Source organism: Acomys minous, assembly GCF_964271855.1.
Source record: "Acomys minous genome assembly, chromosome: 4".
In the NCBI taxonomy this organism is placed as follows: Eukaryota; Metazoa; Chordata; class Mammalia; order Rodentia; family Muridae; genus Acomys; species Acomys minous.
Window position 1 is genome coordinate 112,621,340 of NC_140486.1, and position 20,553 is coordinate 112,641,892.

The 20,553-nt window shown below is 42.1% G+C and overlaps 1 pseudogene across 1 annotated transcript in view; it reads right to left on the reverse strand.

Moving 5' to 3' along the window:
- LOC311596299 (coiled-coil domain-containing protein 150-like) overlaps positions 1-19,488 on the reverse strand; it is a 33,757-nt pseudogene extending 14,269 nt beyond the window's left edge. Inside the window, exons 1-4 of the transcript XR_014783623.1 lie at positions 19,367-19,488; positions 5,674-5,802; positions 3,610-3,779; positions 2,453-2,546 (exon numbers count right to left, since the gene is read on the reverse strand). The product of XR_014783623.1 is annotated as a coiled-coil domain-containing protein 150-like (transcript). The remainder of the gene's footprint in view (positions 1-2,452; positions 2,547-3,609; positions 3,780-5,673; positions 5,803-19,366) is intronic.
- Positions 19,489-20,553: the final 1,065 nt, after the last annotated feature.

Below are 20,553 nucleotides of genomic sequence, written 5' to 3' on the forward strand. Positions count from 1 at the left end.
GATTATTATGTGACGGGCAGTTTTTCTTTTCTGGTCTATTCTATTTGGTGTTCTGTAGACCTCTTGTATGTTTATAGGCATCTCCTTCTTTAGATTGGGGAAATTTTCTTCTATGACTTTGTTGAGAATAATTTCTGGGTCTTGAAGTCTGATATCTTCTCTTTCTTCAATGTCTATTATCCTTAGATTTCTTCTTTCCATGGTGTCCTTGATTTCTTGGATGTTTTGTGTCAGGACTTTTCCAGATTTAGCATTTTCTTTAATGGTTGCTTCAAGATCTGTGATTGTATCTTCTAGACCTGAGATTCATTCCTCCATTTCTTGGATTCTGTTAGAAAAGCTCACCACTGTGTTGCTTGCCTTCTTCTCTGAGGTCTCACGTTCTCATTTTTCTTCTGTCTGTGTGTTTATCATTGAATCCATTTTCATCTTCAGATCTTGAACTGATTTTTTATTTCTTTCATCTGATTGTATATTCCTGAGTTTCTTCCATTGCCTCTTTATAGGTCTTCAGAGCTTGAACCATTTTACTGATTTCTTTCATCTGGCTGTTTGTATTTTCCTGAAATTTTTCCAGTTCCACTCTATGGGCTTCTTTTATATCTCTCACCTGTTTGGCTGCATCTTCCTGCATTTGATTACGAATTTTGTTTCCTCCATTATCATCCATATTACTAAGGATTTGAGGTCATTTTCTTGTAGTTCCGTTGTGTTTGAGTTCTCTGGGTTGTTTTCTTTGGGATATCTAGGATCTGGAGATGCCATATTGTTTTGAGTTTTTTTTTGTGTTTAGACATCTTGCCATCTTTGTTTTTGTTGGGTAGCTTCCAGAGTTGTGTGGAGGGAGTCTGATGATAGATTCACCTGTTTTCTCATGATTTCCCTAGGCTGGAAGCTCTGATGCTTCACTGGTGTGGGTGGCAGGAGGCTAGCCCTGTCGTTTTGGACTCTCACAGCCAGTGATCCTCAGCTCCCCTGTACAGTGGGTCCTGCAATCGTTCTGGGTCTCTGAATGTGCACTGGGTCAGGTCAAAGTGTCCACAGTCTTCTGGGTCCCCTGCCAAGACCAGCCAGGGACACTGGGCCCAAACCACGCGCCAAGCTCAGCTAGATTCTCAGGGCCCAAACCGTTTGCCTAGCTCAGTTAGGGACTCTGGACCCAATCTGTGCACCGAGCTCAGCTAGGGACTCTGGGCCCGAAATGTACGCAGAGTCCAGCCAGAGATTCCGGGATGGGACTGCATGCCAAGCTCAGCTAGGGTGTTTGGATCCAAAGCACATGCCGTGGTCAGTTATAGTCTCAGAGCCTGAACCTCCTGCCAAGCTCAGACAGGAATTCTGGACCCAAACTGCACACAGAGTCCAACCAGAGTCTCAGGGCCGGGACTGTGCAAAAAGCTCAGGTAGAGTCTCTGGGCCCAACCTTCCCGCCAAGCGCAGTTAGGGACTCTGGCCCCAAACCACTTGCTGAGCTCAGCCAGAGTCTCAGGGGTGGAATTGCGCACCAAGCTCAGCAAGGGACTCTGGACCCACACTGTGCGCTGAATTCAGCCAGGGACTCTGGGCCTAAACTGTGCGAGAGTCCAGCCAGAGTCTCAGAGCCACGATTGCGCCCAAAGTTCAGCTAGAGTCTCTGGACCCAACCTGCCCGCCAGGTCCAGCTAGGGACTCTGGGCTGAAAATGTGCGCTGAGCTGGACTTGGGTCTAAGGACCAAAATGCATGCTGAGCTCAGCTAATGTCTCAGCAGTGGAACTGCACTCTTGAGCTGGACTAGCGTCTCTGGCAGAATTGTGCGCTGAGATGAGCTAGCGTCTCTGGCAGAACTGCTCGCTGTGCTCAGCTAGTGTCTCCGTGGCAGAAGTGCACCATGAGCTGAGCTTGGATCACAGGGGCTAAACTGTGCGCCGAGTCCAGTTTGGGTCTCAGGTCACGAGCCGTGAGTCAAGTTGAGCTTGGGTCACGGAGCCCACACCACGCGGCGCGGCCCAAATCCTGCCCAGAGACCCCTCTCCCACAGCAACTCCCACTGGCCACCACACCAATTGCCTCCGCTGAAGGACTCCGAGCTGCAAACCTCAGCCACTGCCACTGTTGCCACTGCCACTGCCGCTGCCGCTGCTGCCATTCTGATCCGAGAAAATCCACTCTCCTCCCGCGTCAGGGGCACACAGGTCCTCTGCACCCTGGTCCCTTCGAACCATGGAGCACTCCTGCTGCAGTGGTGGTGGGATCTCAGTGTTCCTGGTTCAGAATTCTATGCAATTCCCTGAATTGTTTACTGGAGCTTCTAAACATGGTCTACACTGCTCGCCGCCATCTTGGATCCTCCTGCTTTACCCTAGGATTCTTAACTGAATGAAAACGAACTTTCTCTGTTTCATTTCATTTTTCTAAAAACTAATGTCATAGTAAACTGAACTGGTGTTGCCGGCTCTGAGCTTGGCCTCTACCTCGCTGCTGTGCTGGGCCTCCACAACCAGCATCCTGGCCTGCCACTGGTCCACTTCTGCTTCAAGCTTATGTACTATTCGTTGATTTAGAGACCTAAAATTAGAAGCATAAAATAGATGACTGTAAGGAAGGGCCCAGGAACACTGATACACCTTTCAATGGGGAGCTTGGAGGGCACTATTAGTAGCTGCACGTGCTCAAAACACCAGAGAGGTGATAGGTAACAATCATAGCTTCATCTTGGGGGCAGGGAAGGAAGGCTCCTGAGGAGTTAAAAATCCTGACCATGTATCAGGCTATGGGCCTGCACTTTGACCTCTGGAGTGCCAGTTTAGTATATGGTTTTACCTTTTGGAGAAGGGTTAGCCTGCTGTTGCTTCTAAATATAATAGCTACTTTGAAATGTATTGTGACCAGTAAATGATATTTTATATACTATTCTTTTGCCTTTTTAAAATTTAAGGTACGATATAATACTTTTATAACATGCAAAGATAAAAATAAGCACATGAAGAAAATACTATTCACTTGTTTTCTCATAACATAGAAGCAATATAAACCTGTAGTACACATAATATATTCCAGAGGCATTACCAGCCTCAGAGCATTTTTTAGCACAAAAAATATTAAATGTATTTTTTATTTTTAATTATTGCTTTTCATTTTATGTAATTTTGAAACATTCAATGAAGTTCACTAATAAAACACAGCTAAAAGTGTGTCTCAGGCTGATTAACCTAAAATAATTATTAACCTTGGCATTAGGCTTGAATGGTGCAGAAAGTAACAAGGCTAAGAAAGTCCGTAAACTTAAAGAACACATTTTCCTTTATGTCACACTAGCATGGGCAACTTCTTTTAGTTTTTTAAAGACAGGGCTTCACTGTGTAGCCCTGGCTATCCTGGAACTCACTATATAGACCAGGCTGGCCTCGAACTCACAGAGATCCATTTGTCTCTGTCTCCAGAGTGCTAGGATTAAAGTCATGTGCCACCACACCAGACTTGCAACTTGGACTTTAGCAAGCTTTCTAGCTGCATGCTTAGCCCCTAACCTGTTAGCTCTTTAAACACCATTTTAATAGTTTTTCAAAATAAAAGGTACTCAAGAGACTTCATGTTCTCCCTTAACATGGCCAAAACATAAGTGTAGTACTTTTCCTTCTTGAGGCCGGCTATCTCTGAATCCTGCCGCCTGAGCTCTACCTGGACTTTCTCCAGAGCTCCCTGCATCTTACTGTGAGAAGCTCAGATGTTTTCCAGCATGACTGTAACTTTGCAGTTGTCTTTTTTGGTCTCTGCTAATTGTTGCTGAAAGTTTCCCACCTAGAGGAAAATGAAACAAGGCAGAAAAGGGGAAAGCACATTTCACTTTTGTTTCTTAAGTTACTGTGCTTTGAGAAAAAGAAAAGTAGTCCTTGGGAAATGTGGCTGCTCCCTCACTACTGCCACTGCACAGCACACAGTTAAGAGAACACACTGGGGCCAACAACATCTTTGGTTCAGAGGAGATCTTGGGCAAGTGTGCTCAGCTGTCTTTTGATGGGCTCAGAAAACACCATGTCTGAAATTATAGGATAAAAGACTGGAGGAAAAAGTGAAGCTGCTAACGAATGATGTACCGTGTGTGTGTGTGTGTGTGTGTGTGTGTGTGTGTGTGTGTGTGTGTGTCTCTATGAGGAGGGTTGAGGTATGGGTAGAAGAAGAGATGAAATATGGCACACATACACAATGGGATATTATTTAGACACAAGAATAATAGATTTCTGTCATTTGTAGCAACATGATGGAAGTGGTGGACATTGATTGAACTGAAATAACTCAGGCATAGAAAGATTCATATTGTATATGGTCACTTAAATGTGGAAGCTAAAACCTGGTGTCAAAGAAGGAGAACATGGTGGCTGCTTGAGCCTAGGAAAGCTAATAGAGGACGGACGTAGATGGTTAACCAGTACAGTGATGCTACTGGATAGGAGGAAACTCCTAACTGTTCTTAAACTCCAATAAGATAACATATCTTCCAAGAATTAGTTGACTGTTTCACATATACACAAATCAAATGATAAACATGAGGTAACAGACATGCCAAGAGTATCCTGGTGAAGGAGAGAGAAACATGTTTTTGTGTTTAGGTCACAATGTGGATGTGAAAAAGACTTGGGAGAGAGCAGAGGACGTTTATCCCCTTAGAAGTCAAACCACCACGTGGGGGAGATTGGTTGTTAACCAACTGAAAAACATCCTTGAGCAAATTCTGAGAGGAGATATAAATGTAAGCCAAAAATAGGAGGGGGCCTTTGGAGACTTGGGATAGTTTTGCCTGTTCATTGCTCCACTTCGAGATGCTCCTAGAGAGAACTGCTCCTAGAGGGAAGGCTTTGAGGCTCCGGGCTCCGGGTTCCGGTTGCTACATGTTCCAGCAGAAGAAATCCTGCTGACTACGCCAGGAGAATCATTCCTCGGAACTGATGTCCTTATGGTTTCATTATTGTGTTCTTTAATCTCCTTTTCTTATTATTTAGGTTAGTCGGGTTATAAGTGATGTACTCTTAGTTAATAAGTTCATAATAGAATTGTTGTTAGGAAAATTGAGCCTACATCCTTGTATAATTGTTACAAAATGTACTAAATGTAGATGTACTAAAATAAAATGTCATATAAAACACACAGTTATAATGTGTGAATGAAAAGTGTGATACATTTATAAAGCTGTTTGGGAGGGGCCTTGCGTTCCTGCTAAGTCACACAGGAACACTGTGAAGACGTGTCACAGCAAAGCAATACCATGCTAAGCACAGAGAGCAGGCTGGGCAGGAGGGCAAAAACCTGTAAGCCCAGCCCAGGGTCAGGGGACACAAGGGACTAACAGGAGAGACACTCTGAGACCAGCCTGGCTACACGGTCAGACCCTGTCTCAAAAAGCAAAAGAAACTAGGTAAGTAAAAGCCCCACAGAAGGTGATTGCTCCCAAGACCAGATGGATTTAATAGAAAACAGTCAGACCTTTGTTACAGTAATTATAGTAATTACAGTGCATTACTATGGGAAAATATACAACCAATCTAACCCTTCACTGATCACAGCCCCTCTTTCAGTGAATGGGAGTGCGGCTTGTCAGATTCTGCACGCCCCGGTCACAGGTGGGCTCTCTGAGAGGACCCCTTGTCAGAATCTGCACGCCCCGGTCACAGGTGGGCTCTCTGAGAGGACCCCTTACCTTGTTGCTCTTCCTGTCCTCCAAAGCCTCCAGGTCCCTGCTCAGCTTCTGGCTCTCTTTCAGGGCAGCATCCAGACACTTCACTGCTTGGGCCAGCTCTTCCTCAGTTTCCCCAAGAATAGATCTCATCTTGGAAAGAAAAAAGAAATAATGTATAAATTTAAAACACACACACACACACACACAAGTCAATGATTGTAATAAGGCACAGCCATTTAGAAAAGAAACATGAATAATTAAATATGCATATCCATTTGAGTAAATAAGCCATGTCCATTAGCTGCTAATCACTTTACAAAAGACTACAAATTCTTTTCTTTCTTTATTGTCTTATATTTTGTTTATCAAGACAGAGTTTCTCTGTGTAGCCTTGGATGCCCTGTACTTGCTTTGTCAACCAGCCTGGCCTCACAGAGATCCACCTGTCTCTGCCTCCCCAAGTGCTGGGATTAAACGTCTGCTGCCATGTCACCCGGCTAAGACTACAAATTCGTAACAACAATAACAAAATCCGTGAATAAACATGGGTAAACCTAACATGTAACTCCATTTGATGCAAACACAGACACAAGAAGAGTAGGACTATGGGAGCTGAACATTTACAACTTTAGAAAATTCAAGCAATTCCAGACTGAGATGGAGGTAAGAAGCTGAGACAGGGAGGCTGGCAAATAAGACAGGTCAAACAGCTCTGGTCCAAAGAGATAAAGGTGGGAAGAGGAAGGGAATCAAAGGGAGTGAGACAGCAGGGGAAAGTGCAGGAGACAGAACACTGAGGTCTGGAGAGGAGCAAGCAACACCCGCCTTCAGTCTGGCTCCCTGGTGCGGCAGGGGAATCAGAAGCCTTGTCCAAAAGGTGAGGCAGCAGCAGGCCCTGTTGAGACAACAGGATCCGCTAACCACAGGACCAGCCTCCAGCCCCGTGAGATCTCTGGCGAGATAGCCATTGTTTCTGTTCTGCACCTCTCTGTTGGAACACAGTCCAAGAATGGAGTCAAGTGAGGGGAATGCTGAGTGCTTTGTGAGAAAACTCCAAGAAAAAACAAGAGTCGGGTGACATGGGCTTCTTCAACAACACAGACTTGTTCCTGGAATGGGATTTCATGCCGCTCCCTGGCATGGTGGGTAAGAGTGAGTTTACTTCAGCTGCTGTCATCCACGCGCCTCTGCGGAAAACAGGTTCTACCACGTACAGCTTGTCCTTGTGATTGAGCACCTTAATTCACGTGATTTTTCTAAACTGTCAGGGTATAAATTGTCTGATGCTCTGAATAAAGTGGGCTGTTTCATGAGACTGAAGTCCACCTGACTTTTAAGCCCTGCTCTCCCAGGTTAACACCACCTACTAGAGCTGTAAACTAGCCCCCAAACCTCACAGCAGTGGCTACGTGTCACCTAGAGAAGGAACTACCTTTAAGACTGTGCCGCCCTCAGAGCCTCATAAAAGGAGTCCTCAGAGGCCAAACAGCCTGAAGAGGAGTTGAAGTACCACGTGGGCGGTGGATGGTTCAGTGAATGGGAGTACTGCCCTTCGTTCTGGGACCTCAGTCTATCGCCCAAGGGTAAATGAAGAGTCCCGCAGCCCTGGGCTCAGTGTAAACAGGTGACTTCGTCTTCTGAAGCATCTGTCTGTAGGGCTCACTTTTGGTAGCACTGACTGCTCTGCACACCACTGGAGTACTACACTTCAGCCTCATCCCCCTGCCTGCGGTTTTAGTACTAAGGATTTGGAAGCACAGAGCCTGGCCCTCTCATACAGATCTCTGCTTTGCTTGCTTGGCGCACCCTGGAGCACACTTGGCATGGTCCTCTCACTACAACACTAGCCACTAGTGAACCAAGGAATCCAATGATACGGAAATCTGCTGGGATAAGACTCAAAGCTAATGGTGGTCAGCACAGGCTCTGGTCCACAGGGGAGGGACATTCCTAAAGACAATGTTGTGTGACATCTGACTAGTCCTGAATGGTGAGAAAGACAAACTTTACCTGCTTCTTTCTGCTTGACAGACAATTTTATAGGACCCAGAAAGAAGCTGATCCAGTACTTCATCTTTTTTCTGCCACGTATATTCCCTATTTAGAAAAAAATTTAGTAGTATTTTTCACTTTGCTTTGCTTTTTAATATTACTATTATTGTTGTTGTGTGTGTGTGTGTGTGTTGTGATGTGCACTGTGTGATGTATGTCTGTGTGTGCCACAGCACACTTGTAGAGAGGTCAAGGGGACAGCTTTGTTGAAACAACTCTCTTCTTCCTCCTTACCAGGGGTTCCAGGGATCAAACGCAGATCATCGGGCTGTGTGGTAAGTGCCTTTATTACCGAGCATCTTCTTTATTGTATTCATTTATTATTTCTACTTTCACCATAAATAATTTTAGCTTTATAGTATGCTCACAATACTCAGATTATTTTGCATTCCCGACTTAGTAGTAGCACATCAGGGTTCAATGTGTGTCCGTGTCTTGTTCAGTTTAGAGTTGTTGCTGCCATGGTGGGTGCTGCTCTGAGTGGTACTGGGAATTGAGACTAGATGCTTACTAGGAAGAGTCAAAGTGATGTAGGAGCAGACATTGCACCTGAGATGCAGACATTAATACACAGAAGTACAAGAGACACTTAAAAGGAGCAAGAGATCTGCAAAGACCAAACCAAGAATCCAAAGTCTACTTTAAAAATAATGACTTCAAAGAAAAAAAACCATATGAAAGAAGTGAATCCATTCAGAAAAGATTAAAAAGTCAGTAAGCCAGCGACATGGTTGAGAAAAATAGCAAGAAAATTGATATTTGAGAAAATAAAAATGTTAAAATTTAAAAACTCAAAAGCACAGAAGGAAGCACAAGCAGTAGGTGAGGCAAGTATAAGAACCGGAGCCTCAGTTCCCATTATCCATGTAAGGGGAGACAAGCAGACCCTGGCCGACACCACACCTGAAAGGGAGAGCTTCAAGTTCACACAGAGAGCTCCCCTCAGGGAATGAAGGAGGGAGTAACAGATGCTCAGTGGACTTCCCTGGCTTCTGCGTGTGCGTGCATGAGCTTTTCTATTTCATTTAGTTTTGTTGTGACATTTTTCTTATTGTGTAATTTTCATTTTCTGGAGAGAGAGAGAGAGAGAGAGAGAGAGAGAGAGAGAGAGAGAGAGAGAGGGAATGAGAATATAAAGTAATTAGGTATGGAGAGGTATGAGGATCTTGGAGAAGTTGGGGGAGGGTAATAACATGATTAACATATTGTATGAAATAAAATATTAAATAAAAATAAAATGTATTCCCCAATTTTCCCCAAATTAAAGAAATATTAAATATTATAAATAATAATAACAGATAAATAAATAAAAATAATAAAAATAAAAATTGTAGCTGAAATGTTCCAAATCTAGGGAAAGAATGAATAATTAAGCACAAAGAGGCATCGTCAGAGAACCACCTTCCCCATGACACATTACAGCCAGCAAGCCAAAAGCACAAAGCAAAACATAATAAAAGTTGTAACACAAAACAGCAACTCATTACAGAAGGAAACATATAAAGATACAATCAGACCCCTCAACAGAAATCCCAAACCCTGGAAAGCATGAAGTGATGTAGTTCAGGCCTTGAAAGTATGTAACTGCCGATCAAAATTGCTATATCCAATAAAGCTATATTTTAAAACTGATGGAGGAAATAAGGATATTCCAAAACAAGATCAAAGTAAAATAATTCATGGCCACCGTGCCAGCAACACAAACAATATCTAAACAAATTCTTAACATAAAAAATTTGGGGAAAAAAGTCACATTCATGATAGCAAAGGAAAGAATAAATAAGAGCAACAAGCAAAGACTCAGCTGTGTTTAAATAAATAAGCTAGAAACACCCTAAACTGAACAGGGAAGAAAGAGAATAAATAATAATCAAGCCAACTAGGAAAGCAACCAAGAAAAATCAAAGTAATCAGTAAGCCTCTCAAAAATAACTGAAAATGAACGTAGGTCATGTCATTCTAAAATCTGTGGCCAGTTGATTGAATAAGAGGGTAAATGCAAGTACATTTTGTAAATAACAAACATCTACTGAGAAAGATACATACAGACTGAAAGTAGAACAGTGGAAGTCAACACATCAAACAAATAAAAGCTAAGCTATTCATAAATAAAGTAGAATTCAGGCTAAAAAAGAAGAAGGCCATGATGTATCGACACAGGAACCAATCTATCAAGAAGATATGACAATTATAAATGTACATGTATCAAACATTGGAGAAATCAATTTCAGAAAACAAACACTACTGAACATATAGGGGCAGATAGGTTGAGACTTTAATATCTCACTTTCATCAATACACAGATCATGTAGACTGAAACAAAAATTAAATCAGAGCTAAAATCAACCACACATATTACACACTTACCCAATGTATACAGAACAGTTCATTTATCAGTGGTATAAAGCACATTGGTCTCAGCAACTGTGGCATGGCTTTTACTGGGGAGATACATGCAAATATCCAATCGTTCCAGATAGGAAACCAATGGGAAACTACAATGATTATTCTACTTAACAGAGTCCAACTTGGAACCACTAAGTTTAGTGGGCTTATAGAGACAGAGATGAGGTGTCACTTTTAGGTATATGCATGACTCAAAACATCTGTGTCACTGCAGAGTCCTGCCTTGGCATGGTAGTAACCCCACTGAGGGAGCACCAGAGTTCTGTCTTCAAATAATCCTCCACCTCCCACGTACTCTAGTCTAGACCTTTCCAAGATCACATGCCACTGGGAATCAGAAAGGAGTAATGGCTGCGTTAGCAGGCCTGGGTCTTATGATTCTCCCTCCCTCTTCTGCGGGAGAATATCAACAGCCCCATTTTCATTGTCCCCACAGAGCCAGCTACCACTGTGTTTTTCTGCTCACTTCATTGCTACTGACTACTAGGAAAAGGTATCTGTGTTCCAGAACAGGGACGGGATAGTCATATTATATGCCAAGGAAAAACCTGGACTCTAATAGGATCCTATGCAACCCTTGCCAAAAATCGGTAACATTTTAGGTGATAAAGCAAGTCTTAACAGAAGCAAAAATATCAAAATTATTTTTGTATCTCAGCAGATCATACTAGAATAAACCTAGGCGTCAATGGCTGCAGAAGCTCCAGAAACGTCAAATAGCCTGAGACTGAGCAACTACTCTTGAATAGCCAGTGGGTCATTAAAGAAATCAGGGAAGAAAATTTTTTAAACACTAGAATCAAATGAAATGAAAAGGCAACCTATCTGAATCTCTGGGATATAGTTAAAGCAGCTTTTAGACATACACTTAAAACATGAGTGCTTACAGTGAGAAATTATAGCGCTGTCAAATAATTTCATACACTCAAAGTCTTATAAAAACAAAATAGTCAAACTCAGAAGCAATAGATGGAAAGAAATAATAAATGAATGAAATGAGACACTAGAATTTTTAAAAAATGCAGATCAATGAAACAGATTTGGGCCTTGGCAAAAGAAAATGTACAATCCCTTAACCAAAAGAGAGAAAATAGTGAAATTCATAAAATAGGGAGTTAAAGGGAAGATTTTACAACAAATAGTAATAAAATCCTGAGGATCGTGAGGAAATATTTGGGAAATTTACATTTTAAAAAGCTGTATAAAAAAAATCAGGGATAGGGATCCAAGATGGCTCACCAATCATGCACAGTATCTGAACAGCAGAGATTGCAGAGTGACCAACAGGCTGTGCTGTGGCTCCCCCACCCCAAGCTCCAGCATCTGCGTTTTCCAGGTGAGAGGACAGTCCATGGTAAGGAAACGACGGGGTCCAACATTAGGTCACCTGGCTAATCCCAGGAAACGTCCCCAAGTTCCACTGGAGCTTGGTCTCAGCCTCTGGCCACAGCCTCCAGCCACTCACACACTCTCACCATCCTGTAGGGGGGATACCTTCCAGGTATTGGGGCATGAGGCTCCAACCTCAGACATCCTAACTCCCAGGACCAATGGAAACAGCCACAGTCACTGCTCCAAAGTGCAACCTTAGGGAGACTGGCCAGAACTCCAAGCTCCCATGTTTTCCAAAATGGTTACACCCAGCAAGTACACTGTCTGAGCATAGTGTCTGGGCAGGTGGAGCTCATTAACCTGGGAGCAAGAAAGCCAATAGCAGAGTGGCTGACTCTAGGATTTCCTCTGATAAGAGAAAGACCTCCAGGCTCCAGAGGAGACCAGTGGGTCCTGAGGATCATACATATGAGGAGAGCCACAGACAATTCTCTGAGAACCACCTCCAGTCAGAGACCACTAATCTGAGGAGGGCTCCTGCAAGAACATACAGCTTCCTGCCCAGGGCTCTTTCTGTAGCCCCAAGAACTCCAGTGGGCACCAGGAACTACCAGACAACGCCAGAGACAACCAGATGGCTAAAGGCAGTGTAAAAACACAATCAAGAAAAGTCAGAACGATATGACATCTCCAGAACCAAGAGGAAACCCTTATAGAAATAAATATACAGTCAAACAGATTGAAATTTTAAAAGAGGAAATGAATAAATCACTCAAGGAAATAAAGGAAAACACAAACAGGACAAGGAAGTCAGTAAAAAGGTTCAAGATATGAAGATGGAAATAGAAACAATTTTTTAAAAGCACAAACTGAGAAAAGCCTGGAGAAGAACAACTTAGGGAAGAAAACAGGAACTACAGAGGTAAGCATCACCAACAGAATATAAGAGATGGAGGAAAGACTCTTGGGTGTAGAAGATGCAATCAAAGGAATTGATGCATCCTTCAAAGAAAATCTTAAATCTACAAAAATCCCTGACACAAAATATCCAAGAAATCAAGCTGAAACCTAAGAATAACAGGGATAGAAGAAAAGATTCCTAGCTCCAAGGCCCAGAAAATATTTTCAACGTCATAGAAGAAAAATTACCCAACCTAAAGAAAGAGATGCCTGTAAGCATACAAGAGGCCTACAGAACATCAAATAGATTAGACCAGAAAAGAAAATCCTCCTGCCACATAATAATCAAAACACTAAGTGTACAAAGAAAAAATATTAAAAGCTGCAAGGGAAAAGGACCAAGTAATATATAATGTTAAGCTTACAGAATCACACCTGATTTCTCAGCAGAGACCACAAATGCCAGAAGGGCATGGGCAGATGTCTTGCAAGCCCCTAAGAGACCACAGATACCAATCCAGACTATTATACCTAGAAAAATTTTCAACGACCATAGATGGAAAACAATATATTTCATGAGAGAACCAAACTTAAACAATATCTATGCACAAACCCAGCCCTACTGAACAAACTAGAAGGAACATGCCAACCCAAGGAGGCTAAATACCCCAGGAAAACACAGGAAATAAATAGCTTGACTTTAGCAAAACAGAAACTAGACAAGCACACAAACACACTACCACAAGCAACATCAAAATAAAAGAACCCAACAGTCATTGGTCATTAATCTCTCACAACATCAAAGATCTCAACTCTCCAGTAAAGAGGCACAGTCTAACAGGACCAAACATTCTGCTGCATACAAGAAACACACCTCAGCCACAAAGATAGACATCACCTGAGAGTAAAGGGCTGGAAAAGGTTTTCTAAGCAAGTGGACCAAAGAAGCAAGCTGGAGTAGGCATTCAAATATATAATAAAACAGACTTTCAATGAAAATTAATCAAGACATATGGGGAAGGACACTTCATTCTCATCTAAGTAAAGGTCGACCAATATGACTTCTCAATTCTGAACATCTCTGCCCCAAATGCAAGGGCATCTACATTTGTAAAAGAAACATTAATAAAGCTTAAACTAATATCAGTCCCCATATATCAACAGTTGGAGACTTCAGTACCCAACTCTGGCCAAAAGACAGGTCAACAAAACAGAAACTGAACAGAAATAATGACACTAACAAATGTCATGAGTCAAATGAATCTAAGAGACATCTATAGAACTTCTCACCCAAACACAAAATAATATATCTTCTTCTTAGCACCTCATGGCACCTTCTCCAAAATCGACCATATAGTCAGTCACAAAGCAAGCATCAACAGAGACAAGAAGATTGAAATAATCCCTTATATCTTTTCAGACCACCATGGACTAAAGCTGGACCTCAACAACAACAGAAATAAAAAGCCTACACATGCATAGAAACTGAACAATTCTCTACTCAGTGACAACTGGGTCAGGGAAGAAATAAGGAAATTAAGGACTTCCTAAAATTCCATAAAAATGACGACACAACATACCCAAATTTATGGGACACTATGAAAGCAATGCCAAGAGGAAAGTTCATGGCACTAAGTGGCTTCATAAAGATATTGGAGACATCTCAGCCAGGCATGGTGGTATATACCTTTAATCCCAGCACTTGGGAAGCAGAGGCTGGTGAATTGCTATGAGTTTGAGGCCATCCTGGTCTACAAAGTGAGTCCAGGACAGCCAAGGCTACACAGAGAAACCCTGTCTTCAAGAACCAAAAACCAAAAACCAAAAACCAAAAAAAAAAAAAAAAAAAAAGAAAGAAAGAAAAGAAAAGAAAAAAAAGAAAGAAAAAGAAAAAAAAAGAAAAAGAAAAGAAATTAGAGTCTTCTTATACAAGCAACTTAACAGCACACCTGAAAGTCATAAGAAAAAAATAAACAGACACACTCAAAAGGAGTAGACATCTGGAAATAACCAAACTTAGGGCTGAAATCAATAAATTAGAAACAAAAAGAATAGTTCAGAGAATCAATGAAACCAAGAGCTGGTTCTTTGAGAAAATAAGATAGACAAACCCTTAGCCAAATTAAAAGGCAGAGAGATACTATGCAAATCAAGAAAATCAGAAATGAAAAGGGGAAGAGAACAATAGACACAGAGGAAATCCAAGGAATCATTAGGTCTTACTTCAATAGCCTATATGCCCGAAAATTTGAAAATATAATTGAAATGGACAATTATCTTAATAGATTCAATTTACCAAAGTTGAATCAAGATCAGGCAAACACATTAAATAGTCTTATATCTCTTGGGGAAATAGAAGCAGTCATCAAAAGTCTTCTAACAACAACAACAATAATAACAAGCCCAGGGTCTGACAGTTTCAGTGCAGAACACTAACAGACCTTCAAAGAAGAGTTAATACCAATACTCTTCAAACTATCCCACAAAACAGAAGCAGGAAGAACATTCAAAATCATTCTACGAGGCCATGGTCACCTTGATACCTAAACCACACAAAGGGCCAACAAAGAGAATTTCAGACTAATTTTCCTATGAACATTTATGCAAAAATACTTAATAAAATACTTGCAAACCAAATCCAAGAAAACATAAAAAATATCATCTACTATGAGCAGGTAGGCTTCATCTAAGTCATGCAGAGGTGGCTCAATATATGGAAATCTATCAATGTAATTCACCATATAAACAAACTGAAAGAAAAAAACAATATAATTATCTCCTAGGATGCTGAAAAAGCATTTAACACAATCCAACACCCGTTCATGTTAAAAAGTCTTGGAGAGATTAGGGATACAAGACACATACCTAAACATAGCAAAGGCAATATACAGCAAACCTATAGCTAACATTAAACTAAATTGAGAGAAACTTAAATCAATTCCACTGAAATGAGGGACAAGACAAGGCTGCCCACTCTCTCCACATCTCTTCAATATAGTACTTGAAGTTCTAGCTAGAGCAATAAAACAACTAAAGGAGATCATCAAAGGGATATAAATTCAAAAGGAAGAAGCCAAAGTATCACTGTTCACAGATGATATGATAGTATACATCAATGATCCCAAAAATTCACCAGGGAACACCTACATCTGATAAACACTTCAGCAAAGTGGCTTGATACAAAATCAACTTTTTAAAAAATCAGGAGCCATCCTGTATACAAACAACAAATGGGCTGAGAAAGAAATTTGGGAAACAACATCCTTCACAATAGCCACACACACATAAAACAAAAACAAACAAAAAGCCAAAATAAAACCCATAAAGTTTCTTGGTGTAACTCTAACCAAGCAAGTGAAAGATTTGTATGAAAAAACTTCAAGTCCCTGAAGAAAGAAATTGAAGAAGATATCAGAAAATGGAAGATCTCCCATGCTCATGGACCTATAGGATTAAGATTGTAAAAATGACCATCATACCAAAAGAATTCTACAGATTCAATGCAATTCCCTTCAAAATACTAACACAATTCTTTACAGATCTTGAAAGAACAATTCTTAACTTCATATGAGAAAACAAAAACAAAAACAAAAACAAAAACAAAAACAAAACCAGAGTAGCTAAAACAATCCTGTACAATAAAAGATATTCTGGAGGTATCTCCATCCCTGATCTCAAGCTGTACCATAGAGCAACAGTAATAGCACCCGCATAGTACTAGTATAGAAAAAGACTGGTGGATCAATGGGATTGAATCAAAAGCCCAGAAATAAACCCACACACCTACAGACACTTGATTTTGGACAAAGAAACCAAAACTATACAATGGAAATACAAAAGCATCTTCAACAAATGGTGCTGGTCTAACTGGGTGTTTACATGTAGAAAATATGCACAAAACTCAAGTTTAAGTGGATCAAAGACCTCAACATCAAACCAGAAAAACTAAATACATTAGAAGAGAAAGTGAGGAATATAATATCCTTTATCTCATTGGCACAGAACAGCCAGCAGCTCAGGCTCTAAGGTAAACCATTAACAAATGGGACCGCATGAAACTAATAAGGTTATGTAAAGCAAAGGACACTATCAATAAAACAAAACGACAGCCTACAGACTGGGAAAAAATGATGGTTGCCAACCCTACATCCAACATAGGGCTAATATCTAACATATATAAAGAATTTAAGAAGTTACAGACCAACAAACCAAATAATCCAATTTAAATATGGGGTACAGAGACTCTCAACAGAAGAATATTGACTGGCTGAGAAGCACTTAAAGGAATGCTCAGTGTCATCAGGGAAATGCAAGTCAAAATGACTCTGAGATTCCATCTTACACCCATCAGAATGGCTAAAATCAAAAATTCAAGTGACAGCACATGCTGGTGAGCATGTGGAGAAAGGGGAACACTCCTCCATTGCTGGTGGGAAATCAATCTGGTGCTTTCTCAGAAAATTGAGAACAGCTCTATCTCAAGATCCAACTATACCACTCCTGGGCATATGCCCAAAAGATACTCCACTATACAACAACAACATTTGCTCAACTATGTTCACAGTGGCATTATTCATAATAGCTGGAAACTGGAAACAACCTAGATGTCCCTCAGCAGAAGGATGGGTAAAGAAACCATGGTACATTCACACAATGGAATACTACTCAGCTATTAAAAACAAAGAAATCATGAAATTTGCAGCAAATGAATGGAACTGGAAAAGATCATCCTGAGTGAGGTAACCCAGACCCAGAAAGACATACATGGTATATACTCACTTATAAGCAGATATTAGCCAAAACTCAGGATAACCATAGTACAATTCATAGACCTAAAGAGGCCCTTAAGGAGGACACTTAGCTTTCATTTAAAGGGCAGGTAGAATAGACACTAGAATCGGCTGAAGAGAGGGAACAGGACAGGAGCCCACCGTAGATGTCCTCTCAAAGACTCACCCAGCAGGGGATTGAAGCAGATGCCGAGACTCACAGCCAAACTTTGGGTGGAGTAAGGGAGTCTTCTTGAAGAGTAGGGGGATGGAAGGACCAGGAGGGGACAGGAGCTCCACAAGGAGACCAACAGAGCCAACAAATCTGGGCCCAGTGGGACCTGTGGAGACTGATGCACCAAACAAGGACCATATATAGAGAAGACCTGGCCCCCTGCTCAGATGTAGCCAATGGGCAGCTCAGCCTCCCCTTGGGTCCCCTAGTAAGGGGAGCAGGGACTGTCTCTGCCATGGACTCTGTTGCCTGCTCTATGATTATTTCCCCCTGGCAAGGTGGCCTTACCAGACCACAGAGGAAGAGGATGCAGGCAGTCCTGTGCGACTTGACAAACAGGGTCAGTTGGTGTAGTGCACACACTACAGCTTTCACGATGAGTTTTTTTTCTCTGTTTGGGGAGGGGAGTTGCAAGAGAGAAGGGTAGGTACAGGGGAGGAGGAGATGAATGGTTTTGGGTGCATGATGTAAAATTCACAAAGAATCAATAAAAACATTTTTAAAACTCTCTCAGCAAAGAGAAAGAGAAGGGAGGTAAGGATTACTGCCAAATTCTTCCACAGCTTTAAAGAAGAAATAATAACAATACTCCTTAAATTATTTCATAAAACAAAAATGGAAGGAATATTACCAAAATCATCCTACAATGCCAGTATTACCCTAACAGAAAAGTGGATAAGAACACACAAAAGCTGGGCATGGTGGCCCCTGCCTTTAACCTTATACTTGGGAGGCAGAGGCAGGCTGCTTTCTGTGAGCTTTGCGGCCAGCCTGATGTACATAATGAGACTATCTCAAACATCAACACAAAAGCCTAACATAACAAGAAAGCAAAGGATAGACCAATTTCCCTGATAAAACACTTGCGAATCAAATTCAGCAACCCATGGCAAACACCATATACAATACTCATGTTGGTTTCTGACTCCAGAGATAAAAGAATGGGTAAACACACATGATAAATGTAGCACAACACATAGACCCAGGGACATACATCGTATGTGTGATATAGATGGTGAATAGATGGAGTGAAGGCCTTGGATGAAGTTCAATATTCCTTCCCGATCATAGCCCTGAAGACCTAGGTATAGAAAGAATATATGTTTGTAGCGAACACTACATTAAGTGAGGGAAAATGGAACAAATTTCTTGAAAAATAAGAAATGACATAAAGGTGACCACACTCTATTTTTATTTAAGACAACGCTTTAAGTTTTAGTTGGAGTAATAAGACAAGAGAAAGAAATAAAAGAGACACAAACAGGACAGGGAATAACCAAATAATTCCTGCTTATAGAAATATGGTCAATCCTATAATCCAATGATTAACCTCCATTTTTACCTTGGCTGAATTTAGACTCGCGGGGTTGGGGAAGAGAGCCCAGTTAGCACGTATGTGCCACACAAGCCTATAGTTTGGCGCTCAGCATCCACATAAAACCAAGGTGCAGCAACACGGACCTGTAAAGCCCAATGCTGGGCAGCAGAGACCCCAGAACCCCTGGGGGGCTTGGCTGGCTCACCTGCCTATCCATGTGCTCTAGGTTCCATGAAATTCTGTCTTAAAACCATGAAGAAGATAATAGACTGAGGGAGATCCTGGACATCAATCTCTGGTCTCTACGTCTACATGTACACACACGTGCACACGTTTCTTAGACCTAACTCTGGGCATGTCTGTGAGGGTGTTTGGAGGGAAGTCTGGCTGAGAGAAGATGCACCCTGACTGTGGCCAGCACCATCCTAAGCACTGGGATGCAAGATGACACAGGAGTGCAGGGAGCAGCAGCATCTGCTCTCTGCCTTCTGGTCTCCCCGGAGTCCGTCCTGCTTGTACCCTCCTGTTGTAAGGAACTCTGCTATGCTTTCCCTGCCAGAATGGGCTGTACCCTGAACCTATGCACCCTCCAAAAATTTAGAAGTTGCTTTTTTTTTCACAGCAATAAGAAACTAATAGAGATCCTCTACTCAAAAGACCCTAAAGTTCCCACCCCAAACCTCTGAGATCTGATAAACTCACCTGACAGGATACCTGGAGATAGAAGCAACCAATAAAAACTAGTGACTTTTCTCTGTGATAATGAACACACATCCTAAGAAAAAGAGAGCAAGAATTCCTATTAAGAATAGCTTTAAAATAACAACTAGGAATAAACTTAAGGAAGGGAAAGACTTATACAATGAAAACTTTAAGAAATTGAAGGGGAAAACTGAGCTGGCTGCAATGGTGCAATCCTGTAATCTCAGCACAGAAGCAGGCAGATCTTTGAGTTCAAGACCAGTTTGGCATATATAGTTAGTTCCAGGCCAGTCAGAGTTACGTACTGAGACCCAGTCTTTTAAAAAAGTCAACCATCAATCAATAAAACAAAAACTGATTGCCTTTAAAAAAAAAAACTTAAAAACTGATAAAGCAAACACATATATCATTACCATTTACCATACAAAATGATTACCATTTCCCATTTAAACCAACCAAGGCCTGGGGAGTGGCCCTGGAAAGGGAGGACTGGAGTCTGAGAGAGCCGCGGGAGGGGCGCCTGGGAAGAAGAGGAAGGAAGGAAAGAGCTCTCCATCTTTAGCATAATTTTGGATATAGGAGATTCCTTTCATTTAGGGCAAGGACAAGACCTACAGAAGTACTCTACTTTGTCTTTGACTAGATAACTTCACGAAAGCTGATGAAACACACAACTTGATGCAAGCAGGACTCAGGCTCTCAGACTTACGGTGCCTTGGCCGCCACCAACTGCCAAAATGCCCTTCCTCGCCCCGGCTCTGTTCACCGCCCTCCTCCTGACGCTCTGGTGTTAACGGCCCGCCCTACAAGGGCCGTTGGACAGCTGAGGCCCCGCCCCCGCCGTCCGGAAGGGGTCCGGGTTGCGGCGGTCCCCCCCGCACTGGGGCTGCGGCCCGTTTCCGGAGACTCCGCGTCCCACCCGAGCCATGAACCCTGCCTCCCCGGGGGTCAGCCACCGTTTGCAGCGCTCCGCAGTGCAGGGCTCCCACCCGCAGTGCTGCAACGAACTGTTCTGCTGATGGACTGGGAGGGAGCCGCGGCACCGCCTCCTCTACTTCCCCGGCCGACGTGCAGGTACCTCGGGTCGGCCTCCCCGACGAGGGGGCGTTTCCGCAGAAAGGGTCGACATGCAAGTTAAAATATTGCTAGATGTTTCGCTCATACTGGAGAACTATTTATTAGTTTGT